The following is a 20,405-nucleotide window of genomic DNA, read 5'->3' as shown; positions in this document are numbered from 1 at the left end:
TCTCCATCGCAACTATATCTTTTTGAGATGCAGCGACCAGAATTGTACACAGTATTCAAGGGGTGGTCTCACCATGGAGCGATATAGAGGCATTATGACATTTTCCGTTCTATTAACCATTCCCTTCCTAATAATTCCTAATATTCTATTTGCTTTTTTGACTGCTGCAGCATACTGACCTGACGATTTTAAAGTATTATCCACTATGATGCCTAGATCTTTTTCCTGGGTAGTAGCTCCTAATATGGAACCTAATATCGTGTAACTACAGCAATGGTTATTTTTCCCTATATGCAACACCTTGCACTTGTCCACAATAAATTTCATCTGCCATTTGGATGCCCAATCTTCAAGTCTTGCAAGGTCCTCCTGTAATGTATCACAGTCTGCTTGTGACTTAACTCTCTGAATAATTTTGTATCATCCGCAAATTTGATATCCTCACTCGTAGTATTCCTTTCCAGATCATTTATATATATATTGAAAAGCACCGGTCCAAGTACAGATCCCTGAAGCACTCCACTGTTTACCCTTTTCCACAGAGAAAATTGACCATTTAATCCTACTCTCTGTTTCCTGTCTTTTAACCAGCTTGTAATCCACGAAAGGACATCGCCTCCTATCCCATGACTTTTTAGTTTTCATAGAATCCTCTCATGAGGGACTTTGTCAAACTTCTGAAAATCCAAATACACTACATCTACCGGTTCACCTTTATCCACATGTTTATTAACCCCTTCAAAAAAATGAAGCAGATTTGTTAGGCAAGACTTCCCTTGGGTAAATCCATGTTGACTGTGTTCCATTAAATAATGTCTTTCTATATGCTCTACGATTTTGATCTTGAGAATAGTTTCCACTATTTTTTCCGGCACTGAAGTCAGGCTCACTGGCCTATAGTTACCCGGATCCCCCCTGGAACCTTTTTTAAATATTGGGGTTACATTATCCACCCTCCAGTCTTCAGGTACAATGGATGATTTTAATGATAGATCAGAAATTTCATTTTTTAGTTCCTTCAGAACCCTAAGATGCATACCATCTGGCTCGCGTAAATCCGCCCGGATTTACGCGAGCAGGGCCCTGCGCACCGGCGTGCCTATTTTGCATAGGCTGCCGGCGCGCGCAGAGTCCCGGGACGTGCGTAGGTCCCAGGGTTTTCTGAAGGGGGCGTGTCGGGGGCGTGTTGGGGTGGGGCCGGGCGACGCGGCGTTTTGGGGGCGGGACCGGGGGCGTGGTGCCAGCCCAGGGGTGTGGTCGAGGCCTCCGGACCAGCCCCCGGGACCAGAGGACAGAGCGGGGCTGCCGGCGATGCGCGCAAAGTTACGCCTGCTTTCAGCGGGCATAACTTTGCCGACAAAGGTAAGGGGGGGGTTTAGATAGGGCCGGGGGGGTGGGTTAGGTAGGGGAAGGGAGGGGAAGGTGGGGGGAGGGCGAAGGAAAGTTCCCTCTGAGGCTGCTTCGAAATCGAAGCGGCCTCGGAGGGAACATGCAGCTCGCGCTGGGCTCGGCGCGCACAGGTTGCACAAATGTGCACCCCCTTGCGCGCGCCGACCCCGGATTTTATAAGATACGCGCAGCTACGTGCGTATCTTATAAAATCCAGCGTACTTTTGTTCGCGCCTGGTGCACGAACAAAAGTACGCGCTCGCGTATTTTTTTAAAATCTGCCCCTTAGCTTGGACAATGCTTATGTTTTATCCTATTTTCTTCAGATGGATCCTTCTTCCAATTTTTGAAGTATGTTTTTTTGGCTAAAATAGCCTCTTTCACCTCACCTTTTAACCATGACGGTAATCGTTTTGCCTTCCTTCCACCTTTCTTAATGCATGGAATACATATGGACTGCGCCTCTAGGATTGTATTTTTAAACAATGTCCATGCCTGTTGAACACTTTTAACCTTTGCAGCTGCACTTTTCAGTTTTTTTCTAACTATTTTCCTCATTTTATCAAAGTTTCCCTTTTTAAAATTTAGTGTTAGAGCTGCAGATTTACTTATTGTCCCCCTTCCAGTTATTAGTTTAAATTTGATCATGTTATGATCACTGTTGCAAAGTGGCCCCACCACCATTACTTCTCTTACCAAATCTTGCGTTCCACTAAGAATTAAATCTAAAATAGCTCCCTCTCTTGTTGGTTCCTGAACCAATTGCTCCATGAAGCAATCATGTATTACATCCAGGAACCTTATGTCTCTAGCAAGTCCTGATGTTACATTTACCCAGTCAATATTGGGGAAATTGAAATCTCCCATTATTATTGCACTGCCAAATTGGTTTGCTTCCCTGATTTCTCTTAGCATTTAATCATCTGTTTGACCATTTTGTCCAGGTGGACTGTAGTATACTCCTATCACTATACTCTTACCCAACACACATGGGATTTCTACCCATATAGATTCTACTAAGCATTTAGTCTCTTGTATGATCTTTATCCTGTTGGACTCTATACCCTCCCGGACATAAATTGCCACACCCCCACCAAGTTGATCCTCCCTATCATTGCAATATAATTTGTACCCTGATATAGCACTGTCCCATTGGTTATCCTCCTTCCACCAAGTCTCTGTGATGCCAATTATGTCAATCTCATCATTTGCTGCTGTGCTATACACTCTAACTCTCCCATCTTACTTCTTAGACTTCTGGCATTGGCATACAGACATTTCAAATTCTGGTTTTTGCTTGTTTTAACAACCTGCTTTTCAGTTGTTTGGGATAATTTGGAACTCTTTAGCTTTGGTGATTTTTTACATATAGGCATATGAACTATGTTTGCATTTAATGGAACCTCTCTGTTGGGATGCCCTAACTCTCCTGTTTCATTAGTATCCTTCAAGGATACATTTCTCCGAACCATGCACTGCTGAGTGACTGTCGGCTTTCCCCCTTGTTCTAGTTTAAAAGCTGCTCTATCTCCTTTTTGAAAGTTGGTGCCAGCAGCTTGTTTCCACTCTGGTTAAGGTGGAGCCCATCCTTTCGGAAAAGTCTCCCCTTTCCCCAAAAGTTTCCCCAGCTCAGGTGAGTTTTTAGTTACAGGCACTTGGACTACTTTTCTTATTATTGGCACCTCACTGTCGGGATGCCCTAATTCTAATGCATCATTAGTAGGGATGTGAATTGTTTTTTGACAATTTAAAATATCGTCCGATATATTTTAAATCGTCAAAAATCGTTAGGGCCACGATACAATACCAATTCCCCCGATTTATCGTTAAAAAATCGTAAATCGGGGGAAGGGGGAGGGCAGGAACTTACTTACTTGCCCTAAACCAATGGCAGGAAAACCGGCACACTAAAACCCCCTAAAACCCACCCCCGACCCTTTAAATTAAATCCCCCACCCTCCCGAACCCCCCCCCCCAAATGTTCCGGACCGCCGGTGAATGACCTCCTGCAGTCGATCTCCTGCCGGCACCATTTTCCGTACGGAAAACGATTCGCGGCAGGAGATCGTTTTCCGGACCCCCGCTGGACCCCCAGGGACTTTTGGCCAGCTTGGGGGGGCCTCCTGACCCCCACAAGACTTGCCAAAAGTCCAGCGGGGGTCCGGAACGACCTCCTGCAGTCGAATCGTGTTGGTCTATGGCCGCCGCCATTTTGCGGCCGCCATTTTGCAAAATGGCGCCGGCTGAAGACAACACAATTCAATTGCAGGAGGCCGTTCCGGACCGCCGCTGGACCCCCAGGTAATTTAAGGTATTTGGGGGGGGGGGGGTTCAGGAGGGTGGGGGATTTAATTTAAAGGGTCGGGGGTGGGTTTTAGGGGGTTTTAGTGTGCCGGTTTTCCTGCCATTGGTTTAGGGCAAGTAAGTACTTCCCTCCCAAAGTTGATGATGTATTAAGGCATTTGGAGTGGGGGATTTAATTTAATGGGTCGGGGGTGGGTTTTAGGGGGTTTTAGTGTGCCGGCTCATGATTTTAACGATTTTCACGATATTTTAAACACCCAAACGGCAACAATACGATTCCCTCCCCCTCCCAGCCGAAATCGATTGTTAAGACGATCGAGGACACGATTCACATCTCTAATCATTAGTATCCTTTGAAGATACCACCCTCCAAACCATGCACTGCTAAGCGACTGAGCGACTTTCCCCTTTGTTCTAGTTTAAAAGCTGCTCTATTTCCTTTTTAAAGGTTAGTACCAGCAGTCTGGTTCCACCCTGGTTAAGATGGAGCCCATCCCTTCAGAAAAAACTCCTCCTTCCCCAAAAGGTTCCCCAGTTCCTTACAAAACTGAATCCCTCTTCCTTGCACCATTGTCTCATCCATGCATTTAGACTCCGGAGCTCAGCTGCCTCTGGGGACCTGCGTGTGGAACTGGAGCATTTCAGTGGCTGCTCCCCTGGATTTCAGCTTTCTACCTAAGAGCCTAAATTTGGCTTCCAGAACCTCCCTCCCACATTTTACTATTGTTGGTGCCCACATGTACCATGACAGCCGGCTCCTCCCCAGCACTGTCTAAAATCTTAACTAGGTGATGCGTGAGGTCTGCCACCTTCGCATCAGGTAGACATGTTACCAGGTGATCCTCATGCCCACCAGCCACCTGGCTGTCTACATTCCTAATAATTGAATCACCAACTATTTCATTTGCCATTTGCATGCCCAGTCTCCCAGTTTTGCAAAGTTCTCTTTTAATTTCTCTCAATCCTCTTTTTTATTTAACATCTTCGAATAATTTTGTGTGACTGGAAAATTTGATCACCTCACTTGTTGTTCCCCTTTCCCAGAACAGATCTCTGCGGCTCTCCTATTCACCTTTCTCCATTGAGAAAATTTACCATTGAAGCCTATTCTCTATTTCTGTCTTTTAACCAGTTTCCAATTCACAATAGGACACTGCCCCCTATCCCATTACTTTTTTATTTCCTAAGAAGTCTCTCATGAGGGTCTTTGTCAGACACTTTCTGGAAATCCAAGTACACTTTATCAACTGGCTCATCTTTATCCATATGTTTATTTATGCCCTTAAAAAAATGTAGCAGATTGGTGAGGCAAGACTTCCCTTGGCTACATCATTGTTGGCTTTGTCCCATTAAACTATGCCTATCTATATGTTCAGCAATTTTGTTCTTTATTATAGTCTCTATCAGTTTGCATTACACAGACATCAAACTCACTGATCTGTAATTTCCTGCATTACCCCTTGATTCCTTTTTAAAAATTGGAGTTACATTGGCAACCCTCCAGTCTTCAGGTACCATACATGATTTTAATGATAATTTTTAAATTACTAATAGCAGGTTTGCAGTTTTGTTGTTCAGTCCTTTCAGCACTCTGGGATACCATGAGGCCCAGGTGATTAGCTGTTCTTTAGTTTGTCAATTTGCCCTATTACATTTTCCAGGTACACTGAGATTGGTTTCAGTTTTGCTGAATGTTGCAGGCATGGACCCTTGGAGCAAGGTGGAGTTGGTACAACCTGCAGGGAGGAGTCCTGCAGATCCCCACTGTTGGTTGGTGGAGTTGGCTGTGGCAGAGTCCCAACTGGAGCTTGACCTATACTAGCTCTTCTTCCCCTTAGGTTGAGCCCTTGGGTGCTGGGGCTGGCAGGTCTTAGGTAGGAGCCTCTGCAGATGAGCTGGATGTCCGTGGAGATGGTTGAGTCACAGGCCTGGATCTGGGGCAGGCAGCATTGAGACATGGTCAGGGGTCATACAGTGGGCAATGGCAGGCTGAGTTCAAGCGCACGCAAGTGTCAAGCACCCAAGGTAAGAACCAGAGATCCGTCCGAGGGAAGGTGGAACAGATAGGCAGGCAGGGAGGCAAGGAATAGCACAGGCAAGCATGCAATAACATAGACACTGAAGATATTAGGACTGACTACAATCAAAGGCCAAATGAAGAACTGAAGACTGACCACAGACAAAGCCAACGACCAGGACCTCAGGATCAAGGACTAGGAACACAGGAATGAAGACGAGGCAACTTGTTCTACTATCCAATAGTCAACCTATTGTCAAGGCAAGGACTCTAAAGAGAAAAGGGCCTTTTATAGGTCGGTGCTCCTGATGTCATCTGTAGGCACTGCAGAGAATTTTCTGCCACAGGCTAAGTTGAGGGAAGTTGGGTGTGCGGACTCTTAGGGATGGCCATCATCAGGGTCAGCGGTGTTTACTTTGCATTGTATCGGAGTCAGACAAGTATGGCGACCTGCTGCACGTTTGACCGGGAGGCCTGCCCTGGCATTGGGGAGTCTCATAAATGGCTCAGGGCTGGAGGTAAGAGTGGCAGTCCATGGCATGGGGCGCTGGACTACTGAACAAACACCAAATCATCACGTTTGAATTTCTGGCATGGGTATCTTTTACATCTTCCTGAGTGAAAACCAAAGCAAGAATGTATTTAGTCTCTCTGCTATGGCTTTGTCATCCCTAAGTACCCCTTTAACCCCTTGATCATATAATGGTCCAACTGACTCCCTCGCAGACTTTATACTTCAAATGTACCTGAGACGTTTTTAATATGAGTTTTTACCTCCACAGGAAGCTTGTTTTCAAATTCTATGTTGGTTTTCCTTATCAATGCTTTGCATCTAACTTGCCAGTGCTTATGCTGTTTTCTGTTTTCTTCATTTGATCCTTTTTTCATTTCCTGAAAGATGTTCTTTTTATCTCACCTTTTAACCATGATGGTTGTCATTTAGCCTTCCTTCCACCTTTTCTAATGTGTGGAATACATCTAGTCTGGACTTCCAAGATGATATTTTTAAACAAGGTCCATTACTGATGTAAATTCTTAACTTTTGTAGTTGCTCCTTAAGGGGCAGATTTTCAGAGCCCTGCTCGCCTAAATCCGCCCAAATCCGGGCGGATTTAGGCGAGCAGGGCCCTGCGCGCCGGTGAGCCTATTTTACATAGGCCTACTGGCGCGCGCAGAGCCCCGGGACTCGCGTAAGTCCCGGGGTTCTCCGAGGGGGCGTGTCGGGGGCGGGCCCGGTCGTCGCGGCATTTAGGGGGCGTGTCGGCAGCGTTTTGGGGGCGGGTACGGGGGCGTGGCTACGGCCCGGGGCGGTCCGGGGGCATGGCCGCGCCCTCCGTACCCGCCCCCAGGTTGCGTCCCGGCGCGCAAGAGGCCCGCTGGCACGCGGGGATTTACGCCTCCCTCTGGGAGGCGTAAATCCCCCGACAAAGGTAAGGGGGGGGCTTAGACAGGGCCGGGTGGGTGGGTTAGGTAGGGGAAGGGAGGGGAAGGTGAGGGGAGGGCAAAAGGAAGTTCCCTCCGAGGCCGCTCCGATTTCGGAGCGGCCTTGGAGGGAACGGGGGTAGGCTGCGCGGCTCGGCGCGCGCCGGCTATACAAAATCAATAGCCTTGCGCGCGCCGATCCAGGTTTTTAGCAGATACGCGCGGCTCCGCGCGTATCTACTAAAATCCAGCTTACTTTTGCTTGCACCTGATGCGCCAGCAAAAGTAGGCCAATTCGCGCTATTTGAAAATCTACCCCTAAGATTTTACCTAAATATTTTCCTCATTTTATCATAGTCACCCTTCTGTAAGTTAAATGTTGTCGCGGTCAATTTCTTTAGTGTCCTCTCTCCAGTTATTAAGTCAAATATGATCATGTTGTGATCACTATTGCCAGGTGGCTCCAACACTGTTATCTCTCGCACCAAAGTCTAAAGGTTTCCCCTCTTATTGGTTCTTGTGCCAGCTGCTCCCTGAAGCAGTCACTTATTTCATCTAGGAGCTTTACCTCTCTTGTATGTCCTGATGTGACATTCAGCCAGTCAATACTGAGGTAATTTAAACCACCCATTATTAATGTGCTGCTGATTTTGTTAACTTCCCTAATTTCTTTTAGCATTTATTGTCTGTCTGTTCATTCTGTCCAGATGGAACTACTGTCATTTTAATTCCCCTTTCACCAGGAATTTTTATCCATAAATATTCATTGCATTTTGAATCCTGAAGAACTTTTATCCTGTTTGACCAAATGCCTTCTTTCACATATAGTGCCATCCCTCTACCACTTTGATCCTTCCTATCATTTCAGTATCAAGTGTGTCCCATTGGTTATCATCTTCCACCAGGTCTCTGAGATGCCAATTATATCAACCTTTCATCGCTGTACACTTTAACTCTTTCATCTTGTTTTTTAGACTTCTAGCATTTCTATACAGTCATTTGAAAAATCCAATTGTAAAAATAATTGTAAAAAACCTTGGAAAATGGTTTCTGATCTAATTCTGATCTGGTTTAGCTTGTTTTTCATTAATCCCTTCTTATATTTCAGGTGTATGGATTTTTGGATACAGTTAGGTGAAGCCTTATAATAGCCTATGTCCATTTTCTTTGATTCTGTATTGGTCATAGAATTCACTAAAAAACTGTAGCCTGAAGTGAGATAATTTGAATATGATACCATTTTTGCGGGAAAAGGTTTCCTTTTGCTATTACGTGTTATGGCATCAGCTTACCCCTAACCCCCGCCTATATTAATCCCTCCTTTCCTTCTCCCTTAATGTGTAATTTTGCAATTTCTCTGACACATCCTACCCAAATGCTGTATGCACAAACGTCCTCTTTTGTATTGTATTGTTTTGTTTTGCCACTTGCCCCTAGTACACTACACTGTACCAGCATTCAGTCGCCCGTTCCCCCGCCTTTCCTTCGTTACACATGCATATTACTCATAGTTTATCTTACCCCTGTTTTTTTCTTATAACTGACTCTCGTACATTGTTACACTTGTAATCCGGCATGATGTCTCTGATGAATGTCAGTAGAGAAAGACCTTTAAACTTTTTATAAATTAAATATATATAAGGGAGGAGGAATAACCTGTTGGTTAGATCAGTGGGCTATGAACTAGGAGACCAGGCTTCGTATCCTGCTGACGCTCCTTGTGACCTTGGGCAGGTCACTGTACTCTCCATAGCCTCAGGTACAAAAAAATTGTAAGCCCTCTGGGGATAGAGAAATTCCTACAGTACCTGAATGTAAACCGATGTGATATCTCTGATCAAATGTCGGTATATAAAAATAATAATAATATTTTAGTTGTAGATTTGTAAGGTACATTTTTGACTGCTGTCCCAAATTTCTAAAAACTAGGGAAAAAATGTAGAGACCCTTCTTGATGTCTATCAGTAACTATTTTGGAAGATTCCAATGTTATGGGAGTGGAATAGAATTGTAATGTGAGGGTGGTTAGCTCCCCCATGTGAGAGAGAGAAAATGATGAGCTCCACAGATATAAAAACTCTGACCACCATTTTACTTTGTGGAAATTCCTAGTTTCACTTGCCAGGGTAGCATACTTCTAGCTGTCCCCTGTTTTGATTATGTTGAAGGGAAAGACCTTTGCTATTGTTACGATGCTGCTTGCGGGCCTAGCCACAAGCAGCTTCTCACCTGCAGCGCGGTCTGGAGGCCGCTGCTAACACCGTCATCCGCTCTTCACAGCTAGGCCACCGCCAACCAGGTCTCTCTCCATGGTCGAGAGGCCTCCGGCATCACCCCTGTGGTGAGCAGAGCCACCACCGCTAGACCTTCCATGTGGCGGAGTGCTACTGCCAATGTCCTTTCCTATGCGGCCTGGAGTCAGTCATTGATGCTGCCATATTCGCAGCCTGGAGGCCAACGCCGATGCTACCATCAATGCGGACCGAGTGCCGCCACTGTTGCCTGCCTTGCGGCAGGGAGCTGCCACTGACTCATCCTTCTCCTGCAGTGTGGAGCCGCCGACGCCAGGCCCTTGCTTCACGGCCTAGTGCTGCTCCTGCTTGATCCTGTTCCTGCATGGATGCCGCCATTGCAGTCCTGGTCCTGCCTCTCTCTAGGTGTGTGACAGCGCCTCTTCTCAACATTTAAAAGCCCCATGGTGAGAACAGCCCCGCGGCCCCACCTGATAACGTTTCCAAAGCATATCCTCTTTAGCCCTATAAGAAGGGCTTCTCATCAGTCCTTTGTTGCCTTCACAAGGAGCCAGTCTGCTCCTGGATTCTCCATTGTTCCAGCTCATCATCCAGGAGGCTTCCGAGGTCCATCGTTGCTTCTTCAAGGCATTTTGTTCTTCATGGGAATCCCCAGACTGTCTGTAGTTCCTGGTTCTTCATCTCTGTCTTCGTCCATGCTTCCTGGTCTCTCGTCGGATCCCTTGTCTTCGTCCAGATGTCCCGGTGTCCAGACATCCTGGTGTCCAGATGTTCCTGATGTCCTATGTTCCAGTCCTGATCCCGACGTCCTCCTCACTGCTCTTCATCCAGCTTCCAGGTTCCTCTCATCCATCCTTCTTGGCGTTCCTCTGTCATGGTCCTTGACCAGCCCATGGGGGGCTGTGTAGAGCGCTTTGTGGCACAAGGCCTACCTTTACTTCTGCAGCGCAAGTCTCCAGATGGCCCTTGTTTTTAATGTTCCTGAATCCAAGTTCTGAGTCTTGAATCCTGAGTCTTGAATCCTGTTCCTGGTCTTCAAAGTACCTTGTGCCTGCTTCTGTCCATGGCGTAGACTCAAGCCAGAACCTGCTCCGCTTCAGCGTGGTCCGTGACCAGCCATAGGTGGCTGTGTAGGGCATGCCTCGGTGCAGGTTTCCCCTGAATCTTTGACATGTTTCTGGATCCAAGTCTTCACTTCCTTGCTGGAGTCTGCTTTGCTTCCAGCGTGGTCCACGACCAGCCATGGGCAACTGTGTAGGACGTGCTGTGGTGCAGTTCTCAACCCGTACTAGTACCTGTATCCTGAGTCCTTGCCTAATCCTCTGATAATCTTGAACCCTTGCACTCATCTGAGAATCCTGAGTCCTCATCCTTGACTGAGAATCCTGAGTCCTCGTCCACATCTGAGCATCCTGTATCCTCATACAGGTCTGAGCATCCTGAATCCTCATCTACATCTGAGCATCTTGAATCCTCATCCAAGTCTCCAAGGATCCACGTCTCATCCAACTCTCCAAGTATCCATGTCTCATCCAAGTCTCCAAGTATTCACATCTCGTCCAAGTCTCCAAGTATCCATGTCTTGTTCTTGTTGCAGTACCATCGCCTGTCCTCGACCTCTGTCCATCCTGTCACGCCTGCCATATGGCAGGTCCAAAAGGGCTATTGAGTGGCTGGAGGGCTACCCCAGAGACCAGCATTGCATTGTTGGGTCTCATCCAGTGCATTCAGGTTCAGCAGAGGTCAGGGCCTTTGGTCTTCTGCCTGTCCGCCTGTGCTTGGACACACCTTGCCTGCCTCAGTGCTTCTTCGGAGCTCTCTGCAGTCGTGATGTGGTCCAAGCGCACACCAATCTCGCCAGAATTGGGACTGCTCCCTAGTGCTCCCTCAACAGATTGTGATGGCCATGTGTCTGGTGAGCGTGTTCCTGTGATGGGCCCACGCCTTGTTCCAGAGTTCCTGAATTCAAGTGCTTTTTGCTCAAGAATTTTTGTTGTTGTTGCTCTAGTTTTCCTGAGTAATTCTTTGACCCGCAGGAGGTGCGAGCCTTGTTTGGAATTGTTTTTCCAAGACCTGCAGGAGACGCTAGCATCTGCTCATTACTAAGAACCGTCCTTGGGAAGCTCCCATATGGCCTGGGTATATTTTTGTTCATGACTTGTAGAAAGTAGAGATTTGAATCGTGTGCCCGATTGTTTTAACGATCAGGTTCGGATGGAGGGAGAAAAAAATCGGATCGTTAGAGATGTGAATTGGAATCAGTTCTGATTCCAATTCACATCGTAAATTTTTTAGTGAGGCCTGAGCAGATAAAAAAAACCCCACCCGACCCTTTACAAATGACCCCTTTGCTCTCCCACCCTCCCGAACCCCCCCCCAAAATGTTAAATTACCTGGTGGTCCAGTGGGGGGGGTCCCAGCGCGATCTCCCGTTCTCGGGCCATCGGCACCATTTTGGCTACCACTGATAAAAATGGTGACGGTCGCTCCCTGTGACATAGTGAGGGCAAAGGCGATCGGCGCCATTTTGAAACCAGTCCAGCACCGAGGGTATGATTGAAGGCAAGCGGGACTGACTTGCCTCCGGACCCCCCGCTAGACCACCAGGTACATGTAAAAGGTTTTTGGGGGGGTTGGGAGGGTGGGAGAAGCAAAGGGGTAATTTGTAAAGGGTCGGGGTGGGTTTTTTTATCGAGCCATCGGCGCCATTTTTATCAGTGGTAGCCAAAATGGCGCCGATGGCCCGAGAGTGGGAGATCGCGCCGGGACCCCCCCCCCCCCCCACTGGACCACCAGGTAATTTAACATTTTGGGGGGGTTCGGGAGGGTGGGGGAGGGTAAAGGATTGGTTTTAAAGGATCGGGGTGGGTTTAGGGGTTGTTTTGGTGTGCCAGTTTTCCCGCCCTCCCCCCAAATAATTCCCGTACTCGATTTAACGATTTTTCACGATAAATCGAGGAAATTCCTATTGTATCGAGTCCCTTACCGAATAATGACGATTTTAAAATTATCGGACGATAATTTAAATCGTTAAAAAATGATTCACATCCCTAAAGTGCCTGCTCCCAGGCTCACTAGCTTCCACTAGCTGCCAAAACTTCCAGTTCCTTTCCTCCGCTTCCATTTCATCAAGATTTTTATACTTTTCCCTGGGTATATTTTTGCTCACGACCCGCAGGAGGTGCCTGCACCCAGGCTCACTAGCATCCACTACCTGCCAAGCTTCTGGTTCCTTTCTCCTGCTTTCACCTCATCAAGATTTTTATATTTTTTCCTTGGGTACATTTTTTCACGGCCGGCAGAAGGCGCCTGCACCCAGGAGTTATCTTCATACCTGGAAACCCTGTGCCTTTTTCTCCATCAGCTCCACTGTCTTGCAAGGATATACACTCTTCATGGTTTTCAACTTAACAGACTTATGGTACCTTGTTCCAGACAACCTGCACCCAAGAGCTACCATCATGTAGCGGGAAACCATGTGCCTTTGGTCAATCAGTATCACCACCTTGTAAGGAGTATTCGCACTTCTTGGTTCCCAATTCTACAGCCTTGGTTCCCAATTCTCATTCCAGATGACCTGCAGGAGGTGCCTGCACCCCACTTGTTGCTATCCTTTGACTGGGGTCTGGATTACCTCTTCCTTACTCCTCAAGCTGAACCGGCAAGTCAGTCCCGCTTGTTATACTTAGCACTTTCAGATTCAACCAGTTTCCACATTTCAGCCTGGCTTACCACCTTGTATCCCAAGTCCAGTGACATCTCTGCATTCTTATGCTTTCAACGTTTCTTCTGCAACGCTGGAACCTCACCCATCTGTGATGATTTTGTGACCTCATTGCCAGTTGCCTTCAGGTTAGAAGAGTCTGGGGCCCGCTGCAAGTCTCTTCAGCCTTACCAGGGTGTCTGTCTAAGCATGTCTCTCATAGTACAACTACCCCAGGCATCGTTCTTAGTACTCCAAAGGATGCCACTCCATCTGCCAGTCCGTTAGCCCTATTCTATCGGGCCATCCTGTCAAGACCCTGGCTTACTAATGGCACTTGAAAACACTACCATCAGCCAAGGATACCTCAAGTGTGAGTGTCAACTTAACCGAGAAACCTTGACTTCTACTCTTGCCTAAGGGTTCACCCTCTTTAAGGAAATACAAGGAAGTCTGTACCTGCAATAGTCCCTGTTCTGCTCTTGAGTATCGTTATCCTTGTTGGATTACCTCCAGCCCGAGTGAGCCTAATCTACACATGCTACTGCGGTATGAAAATAAAACACCAGCTTAGAAGACTCCATCTTGTGTTCACTACCGAGTAGAATTCCACTTTGTAAGGTAAGGAGCTCATACTTGCTTCAACATCTTGTCACCTAAGAGACTGTCTAGTTACCCGGTTATCGGAATTCCCTAAGACCCGGCTTCCGAACCATTGACTTGTGTCTAATACTGTATGCTTATCTATGCTTAAAACCTGGACGTGGACATTATTGGAGAGCTTCCAATCTTCTAGAAATACCAAGGATATTCCTTGATGAGTCCTGGTCTGCTACCTGGTCTCTTTGCCTTCAACTTCTTCCACCATAGAATTGTTGGAGTACTAGCCTTCCTAGAATCCTTCTACCTGATTTCAATTCTGCACTCCAATATCTCATCCTTCAACTATAGCTTCACTCTTGGAAGACTCAAGAAATTATTCTTCTACTATTACCCTGCCTTTCCAAGATGATATGGAAGTCATAAGCCTCTACCACCTTGATTATAAGAACCTGAGATGCAGCCTTGCTGTCCTGCAACCTTGTATAATGTCCACCTGCGCCTTCAGTGTTCTGTGTACGTTTTGTCTGAATCTTCGATTAACTATGCTCTATGTCCTCAGCCTTGTAACCCCACGCATAACCCCAAAAACCTGCTCCTGCGCGGCCGAGCCTATTTTGCATAGGCTCGGCGGTGTGCGCAAACCCCGGGACGCGCGTATGTCCTGGGGCTTTGAAAAAGGGGCGGGAAGGGGCGGGGTCATGGGCGAGGCGCCAATACAGGGATGGTCTGGGGGTGGGAATGAGGCCTCCGACATAGCAGCTGTGCCGGGGGATGGAGCGCTGGCAGCTGGCTGGCATGCGCAAAATACGCCTGCCAGAGGCAGGCGTAAATAAGTAAAACAAGGTGGGGGGGATTTAGGTAGGGGTGGGTTAGATAAGGGAGGGGAAGGTGGGGGGAGTGGAAGAAAATTCCCTCCGAGGCCGGAGCGGCCTCTGAGGGAATGGGGAAAGCCATTGGGGCTCCCCTTGGGCTCGGTGCGCGCAAGGTGCGCAAGTGTGCACCCCCTTGTGCACGCTGACCCCAGATTTTATAAGATGCACGCGGCAGCTCTCTGCCAGCGCTTGCGTGTTATAAAATCGGGTGTACATTTGTGCGCACCGGGTAGCGCGCACAAATGTACCCTGCGCGCGCCGATTCCAAAATCTGCCCCACAATGTTTCAAAGATATCTTCCCAGTTGAAACTTTAACACCCACCTTGGCCCAGGTTTTAACTTTTCAGCTCACACGCTGCTTAGGGAACTCAGCTAACAGGGATGCGTTGTCTAATAGTAAACTGGACTTTCCTATTCCTTTCCTTTTTTAGCTTCTACTGTTACAGCTGTGTATTCTTTTCCCTCTTCTTTAGCTTAGGAACATGTGAGACATATTCTCTGTCCGGACACCAGCATGGTGAGTGGTTCAATAATTTTTGAAGGGGAAAGGATAAGTGATGTTTGCTTCCCGATATAACCTGCTTTATCAATTACAACACAGCGGAATTGCTCTAGAGGGAAGCAAACGTAATTCGCTATAAGCAAGCCATAAAAGAGCACAACAGAGCCTGAAGAGACAAATGTGGAAGAAAAACACAGCGTGTACAGCGCAGATAAAAGATTACAATGGAAAATCTAATACAAGGAAGTATAGATGAGTGAAGGGTGTGTCTTACTGTTGTTGCAGCATCAAATTTATCCTTTCTCTCCCTTATTTTTTTTTTCTTTGCTTGCATAACCTGTCTCGTGGAGAATGGAAATTAATGTGTTAGGTGGATTGCCTTTGGCATTCCTTTTCATCATTTTTAACTGTCTCGTACCCTGAACCAACTTTATGATGATGAAGTTCATGTCAGAAGGGCCTAGTAGACTTTCATATATTAGACAGGTTCAGCTTTTATGCTAGGAATAATGCTATTCTGCATATGTTTCCAAAATATGAGCCTTGTACAACCAATGCATTAAAACCTTAAACATATTATTTAATATCCTTTCTCCCCCCTCTGTACAACTGTTTGTAAGAGCCAGGAAATAGGTAAAAGGTGCTAAACTTTTATATGCCGACCTTCAAAGGTTAGAACTCGCTGTGACACTGAAAATTCAAATGTAATTAGTTGGAGATTTACTGGGATTGTATGCCAATCTGTTTGTAGCTTAGAAGTGACATGGTATCTAACCTTTGGTGATCTCAAGAGAGGTTCACCTAGATGTGAGGATAAACAGCAGCATTTATAGAGAGGAATGCTTTCAAAAGTAGAAGAGCATGGCTGCTAGCCTGCTAATAACTGTGGAAACCAGGCAGGCACTCTGCCTATTTTCCCTCTACTACCATGATTCCTCCCCCTCACCACCCAATTTCTCACAAAATATGTGACACAGTAATGGAATAAATTGAGAAATGCAGATTTATTTTCAGTGACTATCAGCACCCTAAGAGCACCTGATCCAGCTCTTAAAACTCTAGACCCAATCTTGATTCTTCTCTTCTTTTATCTCACTATTCTCCATTGGGCCAGCTACTACCAGGCCGCCTCTCCCCTCCCTGGGTATGGTTTCCACAACGGTCGAGCTATTGCCCTGAAGCTGTTGTGCCAGCCAGTGTTGGTGTGGCCCTGCTGCTCTTCTTGCTCTCTGCCAGTGCCTCCAGGGGCCCCTCCCAGTAGATTTTAATTTTTAATTTTAATTTTTCTTTATTGAGTTTCGACATTTACATCAAGAATTGAATATCTGATAAAAGAAACAAAGCAATAATGATCAAACAGAAAAGTTATATAAGGAAACACAAATACTATGTTAGTCTACAATATGGAGAGAGGAAAGAGAGAACCTCTAAAAGAAAAAGAGTAAATTACAGAGGAGTCTTTTTTAAGCTCTAAAAATACTCTAACAATACTCATAATTGTGGAATTTCAACAGGGAGGTTGGTTCTAGAAATAAGAAGAGTTGCTTCGGATCATAAAAAAACATATCTGATATCATCCAAAGTTAACAAGCACTTACAAGGAAAACATAAAATGAAAGAAAAACCTAAAAGGGTAATTTTAATAGGAATGCGTGTGCACCCATAAATGCGCATATCAGCGTGCGAGCTGAGACAGTGCAAGTAAACGTATCATTTAAATTACCCATCCCATGTGTATTTCAGGCTAGGGCTTTAGCGGCTTTTATGCATATCTATAGGCACTGGCAGATTTTAAAACATGCTTATGTGAGGGAAAATACATGTTTTTCCATGTAGTCCACCAGCTTGCCCAGTCTTCCAGACCCCTCCGGTTCTTCATCCTGCAAGCCCCCCCACTTAACTCTGAACCCTCACACTGTGCTAAGCTCCCTAATACACAACATCTCCAGAATCGCTTCTCTTCAGGACCAGAAGTAAAGTTACGTGGGTAACAAGCCGACGTGTGCCATGGTCAGCTTTTTTAAAATGAGGACATAAGCGCGTAAGTCTTGGCTCCACCCTGGAAAACCCATGCTTCTCCCATTCCCTGCAACTTTTCTGCTCCTTTCTTCCTGACCCATGCATGGGTATGTATGTGTGTACGTGGCAGTGGCGTAGCCACGGGTGGGCCTGGGTGGGCAGGTGCCCACCCAACTTAGACCCAGGCCCACCCAACTGGCACCGGAACTGCAAGGCTGTCGCGGGATCCCATCCCCGCGACAGCGAACAAGAGAACCCACGCCTCGCGCGCAATCACGGCACACATGGGGAAGCGCTGCTGCGGCCGTATGGCCAACCAGTCTTCCTGTTCGGGGGGGGGGGGGGGGGGGAGCAGAAGAGCCGCGCGCAGCTTCCGCTTCCTCCCCCCAATGCAGGAAGATCAGCTGCCTCCCCTGCTGCCACCCGTTCTCCTGCTATCTTCAGACCAAACGGCCCGCCGAACTTCCTGTTTGGGGGAGCGGAAGCGCCGTGCACAGCTTCTGCTTTCTCCCCCAAAGCAGGAAGATCAGCTGCCTCTCCTGCTGCCACTGGCCTCCTGCTATCTTCGGGCGTCGGGCCGATCTTCCTGCTGGGGGGGAAGCGGACGTTGTGCGCTGCGCTTCCGCTCCCCCCCCGACAGGAAGTTCGGCGGGCAGTACGGCCCGACGCCCGAAGATAGCAGGAGGCCGGTGGCAGCAGGAGAGGCAGCTGATCTTCCTGCTCTGGGGGAGAAAGCGGAAGCTGTGCACGTGCTTGAATGTGTATGTGTGGATGAGAATGGGAGTGTGTGTGGGTGAAAACTGGAGCCTGGGTGTGTATGTGGGTGAGAATGGAAGCTTGAATATGTGGGTGAATGGGAGCTCGAATGTGTGTATGTGTGGTTGAGAATGGGAGCCTGGGTTTGTGGGTGGGTGAGAATGGGAGCTTGAATGTGTGTATATATGGGTGAGAATGAGAGCCTGGGTTTGTGTCGGTGGGTGAGAATGGAAGCTTGAATATGTGGATAAGAATGGGTGCTTGAATGTGTGTATGTGTGGGTGAGAATAGGACCTTAAATGTGTATATGTATGGATGAGAATGGGAGCTTGAATATGTGTGGGTGAGACTGGGAGCATCGGTTTGTGGGTGAGAATGGGAGTCTGGGTTTATGTGTGTGGGTGAGAATGGGTGCCTGGATGTGAGTCTGTGTGTGCATAAGAATATAAGCCTGGGGAGGGGTGAGAAAGTGAGAACTTGTATGTGTTTCTGCAGAGAATGTGAGCTTGGGGGGGGGGGGGGGGAGAGCAAGTGAGAGTGACAGCTTGAGTGTGTGAGAGGGAGTCTGTGAGAGAAAGCGTGTATGTTTGTGTGTGTGTGTGTGTGTGGAAGGGAAGAAGACAGTAATAGAAGAAAGACACTGAAAAGGAATTAGGAAATGAGCTATAAGGGATAAAATGGGAAAAAGAGACCAGGACCAACTGATTAGAAAAATACAAAGATCAGACAACAAAGGTAAAAATATATATCTATATTTTGAGATGTTAGCAATTTAAATATAAGCAACACAACCGCTCTCTCAAAATTTATGGACAGGTAGGAGCCGTGTATAAAATCGTAATAATAAGAAGGCTAAAGTACCACAAATCACCGTGAATTATGTACTATGCTGCATAATTTGGCATTATTTATCAGTAAAAAAACAACTAGTAGACCTGCATGCCTACAGCCCACCCATGTTAACCTTGTGCCCACCCAAAAAATCAATTCTGGCTACGCCACTGGTACGTGGCTTATTAAAATGTGCTTGGCTCAGGCAAAGCCCGCATACACCCAAATATGGCCGTTTTTGCACAAGCAATGATTTTAAAATGGACCTGTAAGACCACAGCTTTCTCTTTTCCATCTGGTTTGTAATACCTTGGATATATCTGGAAAAATAGCTACTCTATGTCCCATGAACTCCTTTGAGGAAGCAACTCCTTAACTGACTCCAAAACATACCGCAAGCAAAATAGCTCTGGAGTCTATATTGGAGTCTTGCAAGAAATTAGACAAATCCAAGTTATCATTTGAGTACTATTTATCACCTATGTCCTTTGCCAATTAGCCCTGACCTTGAGATGGTAAATACAATTTCTTTGATAAAGGAGGGAAATACTCATGGGAGATTGACAAAATATCTTGATAGAATTTTTGATGAAGTTCCAATGAGGATATTAGAGAAGATTTGAGAAAATTAATAAAATAAAGATAAATCTTCTCATTGAGTTCTCATGATTCCCCATCCTTCTATAGGAATACTCTTTATCCTCAATTCTTGAAGCTTCAGATCATATTCACTCAACTTCTGAGAATGAGATGCCATTTTTAAAGAAACCTTTACAAGAGATAGCAATTTATTCACCAGCCCCCCCTTGCAAGACACCTTACTCAACATACCCCTACATACCCCACTCTCAGCAAACTACAACATCCATAATTGCTCATTATGCCCTGAGAGCTTACCAACCCGCACCTCACCAAGGGTTTATGGATAGGAAATCCCCTGAAAAGAGGGCAAGCAGCATAGCTCTCTTCCTTTTATCTCTCACTTTCCCAGTTTGCCCACCACCTAGCTTTGCAACTCCAGAGTGAATCTTTGCTGCCAGGACTCAGCTTGCAAGATGCTAGAGAAAGAATCAAGGGGTAGCATGGAGGGCTGATGGTGCCATGTTATCTGGGCTCCCATGCATGTTTACACACGGAATTGCATTTTATGGCAAGAGGTTCATTCATTGATGAACAACTGCTTATTAAATGGAAACAAAACAAAGATTCTATTGGGAGATATGGCCATGTATGAAGTTGACTTGTTTATGTGATATCTAGTTCATGGGTTAAATGATTGTATGCTGATGTTATTGTTATTGATTTAAGATGGTATATTTTATATTGTATTCTTATATTTTATTTGATGTAGGGAATGTGTTTGTTTTTTATTTGATTTGTATTATTTTTCTTTGTCCATCACCTTTGGTGACCCTCATGGGCCAGGAAGGTGGTTAATAACATTTTTTAAATAAATAAATACATTTTCTGTGCTTGGTAATTAAGTATTCAACAGAAATAAATTATATACATATATAGTTACTAAACACAATGCATCAATATAAACAATAACTAAACCAAGAGAGATGCATTAATTATGTTTAGACTATCACTCTACTAAAATCTCTTTATTTCAAATCTATCTTTTATAATCACTGAAATTATCCATAAATCTGCTCAAATATATTATTTTTATAAGTAAATTTGATTCTTCATCATTCAAAGGAACTTGACTATTTAACATTCTAGGGCCCA

Source organism: Rhinatrema bivittatum, chromosome 3 (assembly GCF_901001135.1).
Source record: "Rhinatrema bivittatum chromosome 3, aRhiBiv1.1, whole genome shotgun sequence".
Taxonomy (NCBI): Eukaryota; Metazoa; Chordata; class Amphibia; order Gymnophiona; family Rhinatrematidae; genus Rhinatrema; species Rhinatrema bivittatum.
Note: the sequence above shows the minus strand (reverse complement) of the source record.